Below are 21,306 nucleotides of genomic sequence, written 5' to 3' on the forward strand. Positions count from 1 at the left end.
ACCAAGGTCAGATTCTCCCTTTGATCTCAGACTTCTATCTGCCCCAGAAATTGATTGGTATTTCAAGAAACCTGCTACTTGTCTTCTTCACTGGCTTCATTTCCTATCTCTGTCACTCAATGACCCTCAAACAAAACAGATCTTGGCTTGACTCAGTGTTGTTTCCCTGAATGGTCAGTCTGGTATGGGGGGAGTGAGAATGTCCCAGGCAACAGACTGTCTGTCATTTCCCCCATGCTTTGAGGGAGCAGCTAATTGAAGATGAGAGGAAGGAGGAGGGGTTGACATTTCACAGGCAAGACAAAAAGGAGGCTCCCATTGTTTCCATATGTGTGAGTGTGTGTGTGTATGTGTGTGTATGCCAGGTTTTATTCATTCTAAAGTGACAAATGGCAGGTGTTCACCATATGTGCTCTTCCAAACACGGGGCAGTAGAACCTTTGGGTTAAATCCTAATCTGCTAGCTGTTGATGGAGTGTCATGGAATGTGTGAACCATAAATGGTACCAAAAGCAACAAAAACAACAGCAAAGTTGATCACTCAAGATGTCACTGAATTATTTTGAAAGGACTGCTCCAACTGTTGGAATGCTTTGGAATATCTGATCTTAGGGATGGTCCCATTAAAAGCCATTGACTTATACCAGGAACATTTCTATGTGGATTGCCCTACTTTTCCACCTTATATCTCTGATGTGATCCCAAAATTCCAATCTGCAACTAAAGGACGCTAAGGCAGGAGGAATCCAAGCAGTTTCAAATTATTAAGGAAACCAGTAATGACTAAGAAATTGGATCTAAGACTCTGCTCTGCAGTCGAGGACCCCTCTGCTTAGTTTTCAGGGAATATTTATACAATTTGAAAGATCTCCAAAAATAAAATGAGGTGTTATCATTCATTGAGTACTTAATTCCAAAAGGGGAAAAGTTATGTAATTGGTCAAGGAGAAGAGGTGGGATCCCATATTTGGCCATAAGAAAGAGCCAAAGGAAGGAACTCATTTGGTCAAGGGAAATGTCCTCCCAGTCACCTGCTTATTTAACCAATGGCCAGGCAACAGGACTCTGGGACTTTCCACTATTTGTTACAACCATCTGGCACACAGAAAATAGGAAACGGCAGTTTTGTAGCAACCAACATGAACATGAGTGAAGTGGGAGGTGGAAGGATAGGACAGCAGGTTTATATACAGTTATATGCAGTTTTCCCTTCTACATTAGAGGTGCAGCACCTCCACAATCTGGAAAACCTATATAAAGATTGTTTCACCCTCCCTTCATTCTAGAGAAGAAGTGTGAGTCATTATGGTATTAAAAGAAAAAATATGTTGACATTATACAATACGATATATATATTTAATGCATTTCTGAGTTTCTAAACTTTTTCTGAGTCATCTGCTGGCCTTATCTTGTCCTCTGCAGCTTCCACAAAACTCCCCCCAAATTCCCATTTAATTTCTTATACCAACCCAGGATATATCAAAAAGGCCATGGGCAAAGTTGAGATGCAGTCCTAAGCAACAAACTAAAAATCATTTAGACAATATGATCAATACATGCATATTGTGCTGGTGAATTAATCATAACTCTTATCTTAACAGTATTAACTGGATCCTATTCTGCTTCATTCACTAATACTATCACTGGTCGCCATTATATCACAATGAACTGATGAAATACTGATTCCGTTGGGTAGGGGAATCAAAATTATATTCACACTAAGCATTTTCTTTCCCCAAACCTAACTGCCACCCCAGGGCATTACACCTGGCAAAGCATTTCAGGATCATCTTTGACCCACCTCCCTACTCTATCCCCATAGCTCATCCCACTATGGAAATCATTTAGTTCAGATGGTCTTAACCTGGGGTCCTCAAATTTGTTTCTTTAATATTTTTATAACTGTATTGCAATGAATTTAGTTCCTTTGTAGTCTTACATATTTTATTTTATGCAATTACAAATATAATTCTGAAAAGGGAGTCCATAGACTTTACCAGACTGTCCAAGGTCCTAGTTTCTACTATGTGCCAGATACTATGCTAAGTTCTGGGATACAAAAAGAGGTAAAATAGAGTCCCTGCCCTCCAGGAGTTCACAATTGAATGGAGAATCTTCTTGTCATTTAGTATATATTTATATTTGTCATTTAGTTTATATTTATCATTTAGTATATATATGTGTGTGTGTATATAAACACATATGTGTATATATACATATGTGTATAAATGCATATATAGACATACACACCTTCAGGCACATATGTAGATACAGATCGATTGACCAGAGGTGGGATTTCATTGCCATAGGGAGTTCCCAGGGAAGAGCTTCATGCCAGAGCAGATGGACATAACTTGCAGAATTTTATAACCTCAGAGAGTCATCTAGGCCACTAAAAAATGAGAAGACTTGCCCAGAGTTACCCAATTAGTTTATGTCAGGGTGGGGGGCTTAAATGTAGGTTTTCTTAACTCTGAGGCCAGCTCTCATTACGCCATGATGCTGCTCTGTATAAATAATATTCTTAAATAATTAAATTGTCCGTTTCCTATGTTTTTCTGCTCATCTTTCCAGAGACTTGACTGAGGATACCCTAGTTAGAGTCATGATTTTTGGCTCTTTTTATGACCTTGGGTAATGCATTTTTTAAGATGTGTCATGATGTGGTAGCACTGGATTTCGAGTAAGGAAAACTTGAGTCTGAATTTTGCCTGAGATACTTGCTAACTGTGTGCCCTTGGACATTCATTACCTCATCTATAAACTGAGAGTATTAGACTCAGTCTCTAAACTCCTTCCCAGTCCTGTGATCCTATGTGTGACCTTGAGGTTGTCTCATAACCTCTATAAGATTCACTTTCCCCATCTGTAAGATGAGAGAGTTGGACTTAATATCTAAGGTCCCTTCCAGCTATAAATCTGATCCTCTATGAGCCTCAGTTTATCTATAAAATATAAGGGAGGTGAACTAGATAATATTCAAGGTCTGTTCTACCTCTAAAATTGTGTGAATCTATAAATGAATTATCTAGACAGATTTCACCATTTATCATAAGCTTTTCTTTCTTCCAGAAGAAGCATCATCAGTGTACAGATGGCCATGATGTCCCATTTAATGGTCAAATTTCTTTGAGGACGTTAGAATCCTTGCAACCACAAGAAGAGGAGGAACTCTATCACTCATTTTAAAACCCCAAGAAGAAGCAAATAATAGGAATCAATAGGTTATTCTTAGCACGAAGATTTGGAGCCAAAACCATCATTAACTAGATCTATTTATTAACAGTGCCTATTTGTTAACAGTAGGAGCTAATGATAAGGTGATGGGAAAGATTGGCCACAGAAAATGATTCCATTAGAAGAAGAATATAAAGGGTTCCAAGAGACTTGAGTGATACTCAGTACTTGAACAACACCATGAAATTCAGTATACTCAAATGTAAATCCAAATACTTTAGGACTGAAAAGATTTATGATGTGTACCGAGAAAGAGACATGAGATTTGGAAAACTAAGAAAATAGGGGTTTTACCAGGAGACATCATTAATTCTGGGCCTTCTTCCAGTAGGCTAGCTATTTATTGTCTACAATTCCCAGAGGAGTTCCACAGTAAATATGGTGTATCACCATGAAAGATAATGTCATCCATCATTATAGTAAGTAAGAAGATTTTCAGTAGAACATTCCTATATCCCATTCTCTCATAAATATATACATCCTCAGTAGGGAGAGTGAGCATGTATACATATCATACATGAGGGATCTCCATTCAAAAAAGCTGAAAATCAACATCTGCAATACTACAGGACTCATTATATCTTTTGGTAATATCTTCACAGTGTTCTCACTGGTTTTTGCTCTTCACTGGACCCATTGTTTCATTGGACTCATTAGAATGCTTTTAAGCATCTCTTCCTCTGCTGGTCTCAGGTGTCCACCTCTTAAGGGCCAGTTTAACCAGTTCAACTTCAGTCTGCTAGGGTATAGTGGTAAAAAAGACAAAAACAAAAAAACAAAAAATCTCTCCCTGATAAGAGCAGCCAAGAGCTCTTATTTTATAGTCTCTGAACTCAGCTAATAAAAACCAGAGTACCACTAGTCTATGATTCAGTCCATCCATTGTATCTGAGCTACAGATCAAAGCCTTTTGTTATAGATATAATAGGGTTTAACCAATCAACCCTACTCCTAATATCCTCTAGGCTTAGCCCCAAATGAATTCAAGCTGAACAAAAGTTAGGTTAAGAAGGATACATCAGTGTTTTCTACCCACTTATCCTGAATTCTTGTCTTCATTATACCAAAGTAATTTTTCCTTGACATCCAGCCTAGAAATAAGTGTGATTTCTGGGGGGACTAGAAGTTCCTATCTTCTAAAAGATTTCTCTCCTTACCCATCCCTTTGTGAAGCCTTGAAAACTTTTAACAGGGAACAGAATTATTCTCTCCACAACGAGTTGCAAATATTTCAACTACAGTGAAGACTTTGACTGGAATTCACTCCCACTAAGTATAAATGACAGGTGCTACCTCCTTCATAAAGACTTCCTTGACCTTCTCCAACTCCTAGATAAAAGTGATTTCTCACTTCTTTAAATTTCTTGAGGGTTCTACTCCTTTACCCTTATCCCTCCCTCCCCATTCGTCTCTCCACACTCTTTCCCATTGGATTGTAAGATCATTGACTGCATAGTTTGTGTTATATCTATCTTTGTATCCATAGTGCATAGCTCAATATCTTGTTCATAACATAAACTTGATAAATGATTACTGAATTGAAGTAGGGCTGGTTGGCAGCCCAGTAGATGGAGCACTGGAGTGGAAATCAGAAAGACCTGAATTCAAATCCTGCCTTAGACTCTTACTAGCTGAATAACTAACTCTAGACTTAATAACTTATCTGTAAAATGGAAATAATAGCACCTGTCTCCCAAGGGATAATAAAATGAGATTATATTTGTAAAGTGCTTTGCAAACCTTTAAGCATAATATAAATATTATTAGTATTATTAATATAGTATATCAAATATATTAGGGCAGCTAGGTGGCACAGTGGGTAGAATGCTGAGCCTGGAATCAGGAAGACTCATCTTCTTGAGCTGAAATCTAGCCTCAGTCACTTACCAGCTATGTGACCCTGGGCAAGTCACTTAATCCTGTTTACCTCAGTTTCCTCATCTATAAAATGCGTTGGAGAAGGAAATGGCAAGTACTCCAGGATCTTTGCCAAGAAAACCCCAGATGGGGTCACAAAGAGTCAGACATGACTGAAAACAAGTCAACAGCAACAATGTTAACATACATCATATTATTAATAACTAAATGAAGATGATGATGATGGACAACTGGATGGCTCTGATTTTGGCCAATTCCTTTCATCTCTCTGGGCTTCACTTTCCTCTTCTACAAAATGAGGGGGTTGGGCTCTAATCTCTAAGATCCTTTCCAGCTCTGACTCTATAAGCCTATGAAATATGGGAGTGTAAGCTCCATAGATTCCAAGAAAGGTTCAAAGATTGTAGGATCAAAGTCTAGAATTGGATGGGACTTCAGAGGCTATCTAGTCCAACCCTGTCATTTTACAAGTGAAGAAACTGAGGGCCCAAATCACACCAGGATTGAATGGTAGAGCCAGGATTTAACCCTTCACCTTCTGACTCCAAAATCCAGGTCTCTTTCTACTATACCATCTTGATATATAAAAGGGGCAGCCTTCCAGCTTTCATGAATCTTATAATTCACCAGGCCTGGGGAGGAAAGGGGGAAGGCAATGGGTGTCTGGCACGGGGAGGAGGCGTGATAAGGAATAGCAGGGCTTAGTGCGAGAAAACTTCATACCCTGCTCACTATTTTGTCCATGGTTCACCCTGTTTACTTTCTACTTCTCCCACATCCAGACAAACAGAAATTGTGCCAGGGGATATTAGAGTTCATTTGAGGCAGAGCACCATTTTCAAGAAACACTAATTACAACAGACATGATTAATTTAGAATAAAAGAGGAAAGAAAGTTCACTGTAAGAACTAAGATTGAACAGGGTCCTTTGGAGGAGAGAAATACCAGCAGACAAAGAGACAGAGGCACAGAGAGACAAAGAACATCATCAGTTTCCCACAGACAGATAGGTCAGGGAAGGAGGCATAGGGGCACATTAGGAAAAGCATTGGACTAGAAGACAGAGGACCAGGTTCAAATCCTTGCCTTGTCATTTGTTACCTGGATGAGCCTGGATGAGTCTTTTGGGTAAACATACTAATTTTACAGATGAAAAAATTTGCTCAGAAATATATATCTAATTTCATTGTTCTTCAATTATTTTCAGCCATGTCTGACTCTTCATGACTCCATTTGGGGTTCTCTTGGCAAAGACGCTGCAGTGGTTTGACATTTCCTTCTCTAGCTCATTTTACAGATGAGAAAACTGAGGCCAACAGAGTTAAGCAATTTTGCCCAGCTAGTAAATGTCTAAGGCCACATTTGAACACAGAAAGTGGAGTCTTCTTGGCTCCAGGCCCTGTGCTCTATCCACTATGGTCCCAGGTAGCTGCCCGATTTCTCCTCATAGCTCCTTCTTTTTTTGGCAAGCCTCTAAAGGCTAGTCTTATGTTAGTTTTGTCACATGAGCTGCCCATTAAAGAATATAATTAAAGCAGGACACATTTCTATAGAAGAATGTGCATATTGCTGGAGGCCTGTCTGTAATGTGCAGCTCCAAGATGAAAAGACCCCAACCTTACAGAAGAATCACCCTGAAGCATTTTTCACACAAGTGTCGCTATAGAAACTCGGATTCTCCCAACAGGATTCTTGGAAATTAAAGATCTGCTCCCAGACTGGCTTCCAGATGCAAATTTGCTAACTTGCTCAAAGCCTGGTGAGTGTTTGTTGTACAAGGAGCTTAGAAGTCCAGTACTTTAGAAGCGAAAGGGCTCATTGTGGTAGAATCCTAGGAGAATTCACATTTTTGTGGTTCTGTTTTAACCTCTGTAGCCCTCAGTCTCCTCATCTGTAAAATGATGGGCCTATAAAGTCACTTTAGGACCCCAAACCCTATGACGCTACAGTAAGGTTTACTGGAAGGAAGATGTAATCTAGGGGAATCTCTGATGCTTCCTGCTTGTGTAACCTTGGACACATCACCTGGGCTTTCCTTCACTATAAAATGAGGAAATTGGATCAGATGGCTTCCGAGGCCCCTTCCAGCTCTATGATCTTGACGGAAGGAGAGAGGCAAGAAGCTTGAATGTGTCTAGACTCCTCACTAAAGGTGACCTATGCAATCAATTAAATCCAACAAGCATTTATTAAGCAGCTTCTGCGGGCTTGGTACAAGGGTTACAAAGAAAAACAAATTTTAAAAGAGTTCCTCTCATCTTTATTTTGCAGCTCATATTACAGGATTGAACAAGGTAACATTCAAACACATGGCAAACCTTAAAGCACAAGCTGCTGTTAATACTGTTATATTATTATTATTGTCTACTAGGGGCAATATCAGGCAGGCAGATAAGTAGATACCAAATACTGGGAGGCAGAGTGGCCTGTGGATAGACAGCCCATCTCTGACATTAGGCGATCATGGGTTCAAGTCCTGCCTTGGACACATGTTGACTTTGTGACTCTACACAAGTTGCTTAACCACTCACGGGCCCAGATAGCTCTCAAAAATAGCAGTTCTTAATTGGGAAGAGAGAGTGTGGTGCCTTGTTTTTTATTTTAAATTTTTTTAAATTAATTTTTCAATTATTAAAAAAATTAATGTTGTTTTCCTTTGCAATCCTATGCATTTAAAAATGTCATTCTGAGGAGTCCATAGGCTGCCAAAGGTGTCCATGACCCAAAAGAGGTTAAGAACCCCTGATTAGTGCAGAGAAGGGGGCACATCTTCACTGGGAGGAGAGTTCCCTCATTGAGACTTACATCCACCAAAGAAATCCTGCAGGTCTTTGTCCTGTAGGTGGGCCTGAACAAGGAGCCAGGAAAGGGATGTCTAAAAAGGTCTGCGGTCTAGGTGATAACACCCGAAAAAAAAGAAAAGAAAAATAGAAAAGAAAAGCTTGGAAGAAAGCTAGAAACTGAAAGAGATACAGATGAGTTGTGATTTGATCCCTCGTTCCAACCCTTCACTTTACAGATAAGGAAACTGAGGCCTGGAGAGAGATGAAGTGATGTACCCAAGGGCACACAAATGGTAACTAGTAGGGTGAGAAGCCAGACCCAAGTCCCCTGACTGTAAATTCATAACACCGCATTGTGACTTTAACCTCCATCCATAAATGAGACTAATTTGCTGCCTCCAAATCAGGGATATGAATAATAATGCAGTGTGTGTGTATGTGTGTGTGTATGTGTGTGTGTGTGTGTGTGTGTGTGTGTGTGTGTGTGTGTGTGTGTGTGTGTGTGTGTATGTGTTGAGATGGGGAGAGTGAGGGGCTGGCTGGGAGAGGAATGGAGGAAGGACTTAATTCCTATAACAGAACTTCTATGTCTCAGGATTGCCTGTGGCTTCTTTTCTGGGGAAAATGAGTTTGCAGCAGGTGGAGCTGAGAATTGCTGTCAGGGAAAGACCACTTCCTGGGAAGTTGGAATGAGTGCGTTGTATGTGCCATACTTGACTGTTCACAAGCTTTTTCTGTTTCCTATGGTCTGAAGTCCTAAGCCTCCCATATGGATGGTTTCCTCAGAGTGATCAAAAGCTCAGCATTTGGAGTCAGAGGATCTTGGTTCAAATACTGCTTTTGCTGCTAACTGTGTGAACTTGGGTGAGTTACTGTGCCTTAAAGGGCTTCATTTTCCCCTTTTGTAAAATGAAGGAGGTGGCCTTTATTGTTGTTCATTCATTTCAGTTGTGTCCAACTCTCTGTGACCCCATGTGAGGTTTTCTTGGCAAAGATACTGGAATAGTTTGCCATTTTCTTCTCTAGTCCATTTGACAGATGAGGAAACTGAAGCAGACAGGGTTAGGTGACTTGCCCAGGGCCACCCAACTAGTTAAGTGTCTGAGCCTGGATTTGAACTGGAATTGGCCTAGATGGCCTCTGCTATCCCTTTAAGTACCAAATCTATTATCAACAAATAATAAAAGATTCAAATCCCATGAAGGAAATAATAACTTCTCATGTTTATACAGGGTTTTAACATGTGCAATCAGTTAGTCAATCAGCATTTATTAAGTGCCAGTGCTAAGCATTGGGGGTACAAAAGAAAAGGAGAAAGAAAGTCCCTGTCCTCAGGGAGCTTAAAATCTATAAAATATGCAAACAAGCCAGGTACAAACAGGAAACAGAGAGAATGAACTGGAGAGAATCAGCAGAAGACAGAAGCAATGCAAGTATGTTTGTTCTCATTTTTATATATTCTGCTTTCTGAAGAAATTATTAATATTTTCGTGTGTTTGCGCCATGTTTATTTTTGAATATTTCCTTCTCTGGACTCTCCCCAACTAGCCATCCCTTATAATGATTTTAAAATAAAAGCAGAGGGAGGGGTAGGAAGAGAAACACAACTCAACAGTTACTGGGTTTGTCAGTATATGTAATATGGCACACTGATCATTCCCCATTTCATTTTACAGATGAGAAAACAGCGTCAGGAAGGATGAAAGTAATTTTTATCATTAAACTCTAGCCTTTTTTTCCTTTGATCTATTTATCATCAAATCCTAACCCTTGCCTCTACTGTCTCTAAAACTGACATGTCAAGAGGTAGCCATGCTTCAAGGATCTGGGAAACCCTTTGTGTGGGAGCTCACTCTTCCATGTGTGATCACCAGCAATATGGAAGGTGTCCCAAAAGTTTTAGTGTGGTTCTAAGCTAGTCACTGACTCTTGGGAGACTCTGTACAACTTAGGGTATTAAAGAGTTGCCTGAGATTCATAGGGTTAAATGACTCATCCATGGTCACAGAGCTAGTGTCACAGGTAGAATCTGATCTTGCCTGCCTGGCTCTGTTCCAATACTCTGACCATTGAGCCATACTCTCTTACTAAAATAAGAATAAAGATTTTTTTTAAAAAATCATATCTCTAGCCTCATTCTCCAAAAATTCATGCCAAAAATAATTCTGTTCACACTGAGAGTATTTTTAATAAATGTACTTTACAGTCTTGACAGATGTATAAGGTGTAGTTATTCATTAAGTTACACACTATTCATTAGGCAATGTGAAATATCAGAGAGTCAAAGGTGACTGTTTCTAACGCTTTCTTCACAACTGAGTAATTAACTTTTGGCAAACATCCTCAGATTGAGGATCAAGGAGGTTAGGAAAAGTTGCAAGAGGAGTTTTCATATTAATAAGATTCTTTTAAAAAAATATTTTCCAGCAATACAATAAGCTTCCTTTTGGGGCATAGAGTCCTGGACCTGGTGTCAGGAAGACCTGAGTTCAAATTCTACATCAGATACTTACTAACTGGCCAAGTCACTTAACCTCAGTTTACCTCAGTTTCCTTATCTGTAAAATGATGTCGGGGGCGGGGTGTTCTACCTCCAGTTGTCCTGATCTATATCCTGCCACTGGACTCAAGTGCCTCCAGAGGACAAAGTGAGGCTGATGACTTTTCATAACCCTCCCTCACTTAAATCCAAATTACTTGAAAGTCATGACATCACTTTCTTGATATCATGGTCCTCTTCAAGAATGCAGGAAAAATAAAACACCAACAATAATAGTTTCTAAAACAAGAAGGATATTACCTAGCTCCCAGGGTTGTTGTGAAGATCAGATGAGATAATATTTATAAAGTGCTTTGCAAATCTTAAAGATATATGTATATATATATATATATATATATATATACACATATAGGCATATGCTCACTATTGCCATTAATAATAATTCTAGAATAGTCTTCTATCCCATCATTCTATGTCTCCCTTTTAAAGTTTGCAAAGTATTTTTCAAATATCTCATGTGACCCTTAAAACAACCCTGTGAGGAAAATACTATTATCCCCGTTTTACACATGAGGAAACTGACGCATCAAGAGATGTTAAGTCTGTTTTCCCTGTAGTCAGTTTCCTCTTTTTCAAAATAGGGGTTGAGCTCAAAGACCTTTCAACTTTTAGTTCCAAATCGATAGTCCTAAATTCTATTAAGCTGAGGTATTTAGAGGTCAGGTGATTTGCTCTGGATCACTCAATTAGTGTCAGGGCAGGATTTCACCCTACAGTTCAATGGAGCCTCCATTGAATAGATGAATAAATGTCATCCTTCTTCTAGAATACAAATATGTTGCTTTTCCTTGCCAAAGTACCTACCCATACCTTTATGTATATCAATGTAGCATAGTGTAGCACTTCTTAAACTGTGGATCACCACCCCACATGGGGTTGCGTAACAGAATGTGGGAGTAGCAAAAAAGTTTGGCAACAGTAAAAGGCTTCCGTATACCTCTTTTATATACCCCAGTGTTGTGGAAAAATTTCTCAGGCAAAATGGGGTCGCAAGTGGAAAATGTTTAAGAAGTGGATAGAGAACTAGCTACAAAGCTAAGACATGGGTTCAGGTTCTGATGCATAGTGGCTGTGAGAACCTGGGCTGATCAAGTGACCTCCAAAAGCTTTATAACTCTGGCACTGTGACTTGCAGTGAAGGTGCCAGCAATGCATTGGTAGGTGGAGTTTCCTCACACAGGAATTCCCTATGCTAATGAAATCTCAGGACTATGAGACACTGGGTCTTCTCTGAAGGGTAACTTGGAATAATAGCTAAAATACTAGGCTTGAAGGTAGAAAGAGTCAGGTAAAATCCTGCTCTGGTACTAACTGGGTGGACCGGAGCAGATCACTTAACCTCTAAATATCTCAGGCTTAGAAGAATTTAGGATCATAGATTTGGAGTTGGAAGGCAACTGAGAGGCCTTTGACTTCACACACATATACCCTTATGCAAATGAGGAAAATGAGATAACGGGGGAGATTAAATATTTGTTGTTGTTCTTTGTCTTTGTTCTCAAAGAGGACCATGACATCAGGAAGGTGATGCCATGACGTAAAAGTGAATTGGATTTAAGTGAGGAAGGACTGCGCAAAGTCACCAGCCTCACTTTCTCCTCCAGAGCCATCTGGGTCCAGTGGTCAGATATTCATCAGGACAACTGGAGATGGCCCCAGATGCAGGGGGAGACCTTAGCTGATGAGTGGGATAGGTTTAGTAAAGACTTCTCAGATTGTAATTCTTCTCCCAGGGGTGAAGTAAGACTGAGAGGCTCAAGGTTACTATATTTTTAGAACAGAATAATTCCATATAAGGATATAAAACTGTGTAGTACATTAGGGTCTCAATGATTGGATAAAGTTTACCTAATTCTTCAATGTCTTCATTTCAAAAGGGATTGGTTAGATTTCATGTCTAGAATGTAAGATCATATTCTCAGCTAATGAGAATAATGGTCAGTGGGGGGTAGGGACTTGCGTTAGGATCTATATAAATCACTGCCTTTTCTTTGTCTTTGGCTTTCCTACTCCAGGTGAACTGGTATAGGATTGTCCTGATTCTTGAGAATCTAGTAAATAAACTTTCTGTCTTCACTTTGAGAGGCTTCTGAGTAATTGATTTAAGTAGGGATCTGAGCCATCCCACACAGCTGACATACAATAAGTATCAGAGGTTCAGATCCCTGGCTGGGTCCAAATCCAGTGCCCTCCATTCCACCATGCCATGCTGGCTCTCAATGAATTATCCCTTCCATCATAGAAGGATTGCAATCTGCATTGGTAAAGAGAGTTCTCACATGTGTTTGCCACACTTAGAAAAGCACAGCTCTTCAGGTTTCTCTTCCGTATAATAAGCATCTTGTGTATAGTTAGTCCTGAAGAAAAGAGTTTTGTTTGATTGGTCAGCTGAAATTCTCGCTTGTAGAATTGGCAAAATGAAAAGAGAACAAAAATGTCCATGGTGGAACTACATAAATGTTTGTCATCCAATGTTACCCATGCCCTTGCCCGCAAATGGCTATGTCTACAACTTATGCACATAAATATACATATATTCGTACATATACATATACACATGTGTATATATGTATATATACACACATATACACTACTACACTCTGAAACTGGAACTCCAACGGGCCCCTGCCAAGGGCTCCTGGACCCCTCTAGCTTTAGAGTGATTATTAATAGCAACTGTTGCTGTTTCCCACCTAGCCTGAAGTCTTTGTTTTTTCTTGACCTCATGAAAGGGCCCATGCCCTGGTTACTTCTTCAACAGGCCTATTCAATGAATAGGCGTTGCCTCACCCTAAGTGAGTACCTGTAAAGATCTTGGCCCCCCAGTGCATCTTGGGCCATCTCCCGTCATCCTCATGAATATCTGGTCACTGGATTCAGATGACTCTGGAGGAAAAGTGAGGCTGGTGACCTGCTCAGCCCTCCTTCACTCAAAACAAAGTCAAGTGCAAATCATGTCATCATTTCTCTGATGGCATGGTTTTCTTCAGCAACGGATGAACACGATTTGGCACTTACAGCAGATACCAAGAAAGAACACATTCTGTCTAAGCTGGGTCTTTGGAAGTCTATGATAACTTGACATTGTGTTGATGGCAGAAGTTCAGAAAATAGAGAAATTCAGGGAATATGATTTGATTGCTTTGAGGGCAGCAGGAGTCTACCCCAAATACCGCGAAAGAAGGTATTTGCCATTGAACAGCCAAAATGATCATCATTTTCTGGGCTGATTTTAAAAGTATCCAGTCAACATTGCAATTTGTATCATAGATGATTGTATACATGGTATCTCCCTTGCTTGAATACAAGCTTCTTGAAGGCGGGGCTCTTGTTACTTTCGGTTGTTAGTGTCCTTGTATTTGTTTATGTGTATACATGAGATCATAGAATCATAGCATGACCTGTATACCACCTTGCCTCTTTCTGGACAAAGACAAATGCATACTGAGGAAGAAGTCTTCCTTTGGACCCTTTCTGTTTGTGACAGGACAAAAGAAAGGGGTGTCTTAAGGTTAGTTTTCTTTCATGTATATGTATGTGTGTATGTATCTATGTATGTGTGCATGTATGTATATGTATATGTATATACACATACATATGTGTATGTAAAAACATATGTCTATATGTTTGTTTATTTTTGACATTCTTTTCTTTTTAAATTTTGAGTTCCAAATTCTCTCCCTTCCTCCCCTCCCCACCCCCACCCAATGAGAAGGCAAGCAATATATCAATTATACATGTGAAATCATGTAAAACATTTTCATATCAGCTGTATTTCAGAAAAAAAGCAAGAAAAATAAAGTGAGAAAAACTATATGTCACTTTGCATTCAGAGTTCATCATTTCTTTCTCTGGAGGTGGAAAGTATTTTTTCATTAAGAGTCCTTTGGAATTGTCTTGGATCATTATATTCATCAGAGTAGCCCAGTCTTTCATAACTGATCATCATTACAACTGGACAAGTTACTTTCCAACCTGCCCTACGAGAGAGTGCAAAATTATGAAACCTGACCATGAATTTTGGAAGTTGTAATCCCAGAGAGAACCTTCTTTTCCCATTTCAGAAGCACTAATGCTGTTGAGAGTTCTGAGTCTGGGGAGGTCTCCTCTTTCCCCCAAGCCAGCAGTTTTTAAAACAGAGACTATGGCAAAAGAAAGAGTGGTCAGTGGCCAAGAATGGATTGATTTGCAGCACCAAAAATGGCAGCAATCATTATCACATGGTGGTGATGATAAGGAAGATGGCCTCTGCAAGCATATTTTTTTAAATTGTGAATTCTGAGACTAGAGACTAATTCACATTAAGTTGAAAAATATTTACGAATCATCAGTTTTGTGCCAGGTACTTTGCTAAGGACTGGGGTATAAAAGAAAGGCAAGAACATGGCCACTGCCTTCAAGGAGCTCACCTCTAATGGAGGACAAACATGAAAACAACTATGTACCTACCATATATATTCAGCGTAAGTGTGAGGTCATCTCAGAGGGAAGGCTCTAGAAGTTGAAGAGACCAAGAAAAGCTTCTCGTAGAAGGTAGGATTTGAACTGGGTCTGAAAGGAATACAGGGAGGCCAAGAGGCAGAGATGAGGAGGGACAGAGAAAGAAAGAGAGAGGGAAGGGAGGGAGGAAAGTGGAAGGAAGAAAGAAAGGAAGGAAGGAAAGAAGACAGACTCAGGATCAGGAGACAGGGTGTCCTACGTAAGGAATAACAAAGTAGCGTCTGGCAATCCAGCCTCTAGTCATGAGGAAGCAGCTCTGAAGAGGGTAGCAGATGGAGGCTGCTGGGACTAGTTCCTTGGAGGTTAGTGCAAAGATATTAAAGTTTCAGCCTCTAGTCAATATCCCTGACTATCAGAAACTTTCTATACACTTTTTGTTGTTTCTTTAAGCTGCTTTTTTTAATTTTCTGATTTTGTTTCAAAAATCCTCTGATCATGGATAGCTTCTTTGTGATACACATTTGTTTATTAATGCAAGCAGCAGGGAGGCAATGGAAGATTCCAAGGATTGATTTGTATATACAGAATTAAAAAAGGCAGAGAATTAGATTGCTGTTCAGGTAGGTAGGATTTTACCTGTGCTGAAAGTGAGAGATAATCTTATGGGTTTGCTTATTAATCATTTAATCAATCAACAAGTATTTATTTATTAAGCCTGTCAGATGATAGGGCTACAAGCACAAAGAATGAAATAATTCCTGTTCTCAATTAGCTTACATTCTAGGGGGACACAAGCACATATGAAAATATATCAAGCATAAATATAAAATTAATCAATCAATATTAAATTATTGATAATTGTATATGCTCTTAAATAGGAGAGACTGAGGTGATCCATGTGAACCAGGAGCCTTTCAGTTTGGGGTTTAAATTAAGCGTTGTTGAATCAGAGCTAGAGGGTGAATACTTAAGGGAAAATTCTAGTCTCCAAAATGAGATGGAGCCTAGTAAGAGCATGGACAGCGGTCATGCTTGTGCAACCAATTACTGGGAGGAGAAAAAAACTCTGTCCTGCCCTGTTCCCTGTGGGAGAGGGCAGTCAATCTCTGCCCTAAATCCCCAAACCTTGACAGATAACTACATCTGCTTGTGGGATGATAGAATTAAGAACTGGCAGAGATCTTTGAAGTCATCCAGTCCACATCCTTCATTTTATAACTGAGGAAACTGAAATCTAAAAACTTTCCCAAGGTCACACAATTAGCATGCAGTAGAAGGAGGATTAAACCTGTTTTTTCTTTTAGTTCCCTGGCCCACCATCTACCCAATAAAATGTCATCTCCTAGAGGAAAAGAATCATTTCTCTGTTATTTCTATGTCCCTCTCTTGATACCACATCCATAAGCATTTTCATAAATATTCATCTAATTAAATTGAATCAATCTTTTTATTACCCATAATGTCTAGCCCCAGGTATTGCACACAGTTGTAGGCATTCAATAAATATTTACTAAATGAATGTTAACTGCAGGGTACTGTATTAATTGAGATTTCCCATCTTGAGGATAATTAAACACAGCTTTGTGAAGAAAATTTAGGAGCTAACATTTATATTATATGGACTTTGTTTCACAAAACTATACATGTATGTGTAGTATACACTTGGTATAGTACATACTATATATAAAATATGTATGTGTGTATACATTCACATATGTATATATGTATGAGTGAATATATTCATATATATGTATGTGTGCATGTGTGTGTGTATGTATGCAGTGAATAGAGGGCTGGACTTGGAGTCAAGAAGACCTGAGCTCAAATCCACTCTCAAAAATTTTCTAGCTATGTGACCTTGGGCAAGTCACGTAACCTCTGTTTTTCGATGGAGAAGGAAATGGCATTATCTTTGCCAGGAAAACCCCATGGATGGAGGTCCACTGGCTTACAAAGAATTGGACATGACCGAAACAACTGAACAACAAGTATGTAGTTCATCCTGACTAAAATCCTGGAAGATAAATATTGCAAATGGCCCCCACCCCCTTCCCTTTTACCAAATAGGAAAGAGGCTGAGAGAAATTACGGGAATTGTCTGACATCACTCAGCCAATGAGCGTGCAAGGCAGGGTTTGAACCTAAATCTCCACTGATTCCAGACTCAATGTTCTTTCCACTACAATATTTCTAAAGGATGATTTGTGAAGTACAAGTCCCATGACAGCAATCTAATTTACCCTGAAAGGCAAGCCTGGCAAGACAGGAGGAAAGGGCATGTATAAATCTGTCTTGACTTTAGCCAGGCTGTTGATTGTTCCTCATATAATGTATTTCCTCAATAACCTAGAAATGTATTGTCTAGGCAGCAGAGCTATAGGCTGCACAACTGACTGGAGGGCTGGGCCAAGAATATTTATCGATCGATCAGTGTCCACCTACAGGGACATGTTTTAATCAATGACCTAGATCAGCATTTCCTATGCTGTGCCCTATGGAACATAAGACAGGATCACAGGTTTCTGGGAGAGATTTTTCAATACTACAAATGCTTTCCCTTCTAAAATCTCCAATTATGCACATATTTCTTATGTATAGCAAATATAAGGTGCCCCCAAATTCTTAGTGACGTTTTCAGCTTTAACTGTGCAAGGACTTTTGGACACCCTGTATTTCTTTAGTATGAATATTGATTTAAGTTCCTCCGTCTTGGGTCCAAAATTGCCCCTAAGCACACTTAATGCTATTGCAGGAGTGGGGAACCTGAGACCTTGAGGCCACATATCTAGGTCCTCAAGTGCAGCCACATTCAAACTTGGATCCCATCAAAGAGCCACACTTGAGGACGTAGAGGGTCATGTATGGACTTGAGGCCTCAGGTTCCCCACCCCTGTGCTAGGGGCATCCATAGAAGCCCATGGGCTCAATGATCAATCAATAAGCATTTATTAAGTCCCTACCAAGTGCTAAGTACTAGTAACACAAAGACAAAAATGAATGATGAAAACTTAGCCTATGAAGAGATCTCAGATGTCATCTCACCCACCCTGGCCTGAGGCATGGAACCCTTCTATAATATCTGCAACCCCAGACCAATACTTGTAGCCTTTGTCAGTCAGTCAACAAGCATTTATTAAGTGCCCACTGCATCCCAGATGCTGCGCTAGCCTCTAAAGATATAGAGTGATTTAGTAACAAGTATTTCCTAAGTGCCTACTACCAGCCATGCCCTGTCCAAAGGCTGGATGATTCAATAGAAGCTCATTATAAAGATGCCAGCCTGGTTCAAGTTCCCAAAGTGTTCCCTGATCAGATACATTTGGAAAAAAAATGCCGACTCAGGTGATACAATTGAGAAAGTATCTCTTAAGTTAGCAGGCAATGCCAAAATAGGAATAGGGGCAGGAATAGAGAAAGAATGTGGAGAGGAAACTGAAGAAGCAGCTGAAACAGACCTTAAAGAATATGTACGGGACTATACACTTGGGGTTCTTCACTTCTCTGAGACTCAGTTTTCCCGCCTGTAAAATGGACCTAGACCAGGTGTGGGGAACCTATCCTCAAGGCCACATGTGGCCATCTAAGTCCTCAAGTATGGTTCTTTGACTGAATCCAAACTTCACAGAGTTAGTTAGACACAGTGGCCTCTGAGGTCCCTGGTCCAGTTTTGGATTTATGAGCCTATGATCTTACTGAATTGTAAGTTTCATGAGGGGAAGAATGATGTCTTTTCATTTTTGTATCCCCAATACTTAACACAGCATCCTGCACATAGTAGGGACTTAACATTGTTCTTGTTAAATCATTTGTCATATCCAAGTCTCCATGAACCCATTTGGGATTTTTCTTGGCAGAGATACTGGAATGGTTTGCCATTTCCCTCTCCAGCTCATTTTACAGATGAGGAAACTAAAGTAAACAGGGTTAAGTGACTTGCTCAATGTCACACAGCTTGTCTGTCACAAGTGTCTGACGCTGGATGTGAACTCAGAAAGAGGAGACTTCCCAACTCCAGCCTCAGTGCTCTATCCGCTGTACCACCTAGCTGCCCATTATATCAGATAAGACAACATATATAAATATATATATACATGCACATATCCACATACATATGTACACATATATGTATACATGTGTATGTAACATATATACATGTAAAACAACTATTTTATATATTAAACACAAAGTAATTGGGTGGGGTTGGGGGGGAGAGAGAGGACAAGGACCTAACTAGCCTCTGAGGTCCCTTCTAGCTCTCAATCAGCAATTCTATGATAAGGTCCCATCCTGAATATGTGTCACTTATATAAGGGGAGGAGTGGGAAGTGATTAGCACCTGGGGGAAAGTTGAAAGTTGTCAGTTGACAGTTTCTTCCATGAAGTGTTCATCCTTATCCCTGGCATACTCCATCCCTAGGCCAGTCCCCCCTTGCTCCCAGCCCTGGATTTCTTCAACCTCACCACCAAGTGAATAGAGGAAATATTTCATGCAGTTTGGCCTTAATACAAAAATACTTACTATGGTTATGACCATAGGCAAGTCAGTTAATCCCTCTGAGCCTCAGTTTCCCCCTCCTCAGAAATGGGGATATTTGCCTTAGAAAGGCAAGAACTTGATAAACCTCAAAGCACCATACAAATGTGAGATATTATTAGGCAGGAGATGACTATTCTCCATCTTTGCTGAGGACAGGACATGGGAAATGCTGAGTGAAGGATCATGAGTAGATGTAAAAGAAATTCCTGACAGCCAGAAGTGTGAAGCATTAGAATGGTTTCTGCAATAAATTTTGAGCGTGTTCTATGGAGGCCTTTAAAAATAGAAGCAACTTATCTGTCTGATATGGGTGAAGGGTGGCCCTTGCCAGAATTGAGTTGGGCAGACAAGACACCCTTACATGATACCTTGGAGTCCCACCATTCTTGGCTTTTCTTTCTTCTGGGATCTCACTGAGGATGTGGCAAAAATGCAGATGACCCAGTCATTCCCTCCTTGGGGAGGTCCCCAAAAAGGAGAAGAAAATAGTTGAGAAAGAAAAAGCTTTGTTCTTCTCTGTCCTGTGCTGCCTTTCTCTTCCACTTGGTGTCTGGGGAAAAGGGAGAGGGGTTCATTCGGAAAGCTAACCTTTGCCAAACTGTCACTGTGCTGGCAATGATCAATTCCAACTTTACTGTTATGTTTTATTTTTTCATCTCACAAACAGAGATCAAAACAGACATAGTCTTTTCCTAAAGTTTTGCTTTCAGCATTTAAGGAGAGCACTGGACTCTATTCTCCAGGAAGCTGAGATGTAGAAATTCCCTGCTTTGGGAGGAGGTTTCAGGTCCTTTGTTAGAAAAAGGAGAAGGAGAAGAAGAAGAGAAAGAAGAAGGAAAAGGAGAGGAAGAAGAAAAAGGAGGAGGAGGAAGAGGAAGAAGAAGAGGAAAAAGGAGAAGAAGGAGGAGGAGGAGGAGAAAGGAAGGAAGGAAAGAGGCAAAGAAAGAAGGAAACAAAGAAGGAAGAAGGGAGAAAGGAAAGGGAAGGGAAGGAAAGGAAAGGAAAGGAAAGGAAAGGAAAGGAAAGGAAAGGAAAGGAAAGGAAAGGAAAGGAAAGGAAAGGAAAGGAAAGGAAAGGAAAGGAAAGGAAAGGAAAGGAAAGGAAAGGAAAGGAAGAATAAGAAGGAAGGAGGAAAGAAGGAAGAAAGGATAGAAAAAGAAGAAAGGAAGGAAGAAGGGAAGAGAGAAGGAAAGAATAAGAAGAAAGGAGAGAAGGAAGGAAAGAAGGAAGGAAGGAAGAGAAGCTGTCCTGTGTTCCTGGACTATGTATAGGGCCAGAAGGGAACCCAGATACCATTGGATGCAGCTGCCTATTTTAAAGCACAGAGGGGGAAACTGGGATTCAGGGAGATTAAGTGACTTGCCCATAGCCACATGGGTAGCAGAAATTGCATGTGAAATTTGAATCAGATGCAGGCCCAAGTCCAGTCCCTATCCTCCATCATCTGGATCCAGAGGCAGTGTTCATTTTCACTATAATAAATGCACTGCTTCCCTGTGCCCAGTCCCCATCCTTCAGGGGCCCCGGTATCTGAGGTTTTGTTATAAAGGACTGATCAGGTTTATGACTCTTGGCTAATGGCTCCCATCCATCAGCTCCCTTGAATTTAAATAGCTCCAATCTAATACCTTATTCTGGGTCTCCTCTCTGAGAAGCATTATGCTGTATTAGGAAAGCGTGACATTTTAAAATAATGCTCCTTCCTGAACTTATCGTACTTTCTTTGGAGGGAATAGACCGCATGCATTTGGGAGTGCCTCTTGAGTCTTCTGTAAGTCCATTGTCTCGGTAAAGCTAGAATCCAGTAGAAGGTGAGGCAGAAATAAAAGAGCGATGTCTGAAACTTGAATAATGTGTACAGCAGACAGAAT

The sequence above is a fragment of the Notamacropus eugenii genome, chromosome 3, assembly GCF_028372415.1.
Source record: "Notamacropus eugenii isolate mMacEug1 chromosome 3, mMacEug1.pri_v2, whole genome shotgun sequence".
NCBI classification, from domain to species: Eukaryota; Metazoa; Chordata; class Mammalia; order Diprotodontia; family Macropodidae; genus Notamacropus; species Notamacropus eugenii.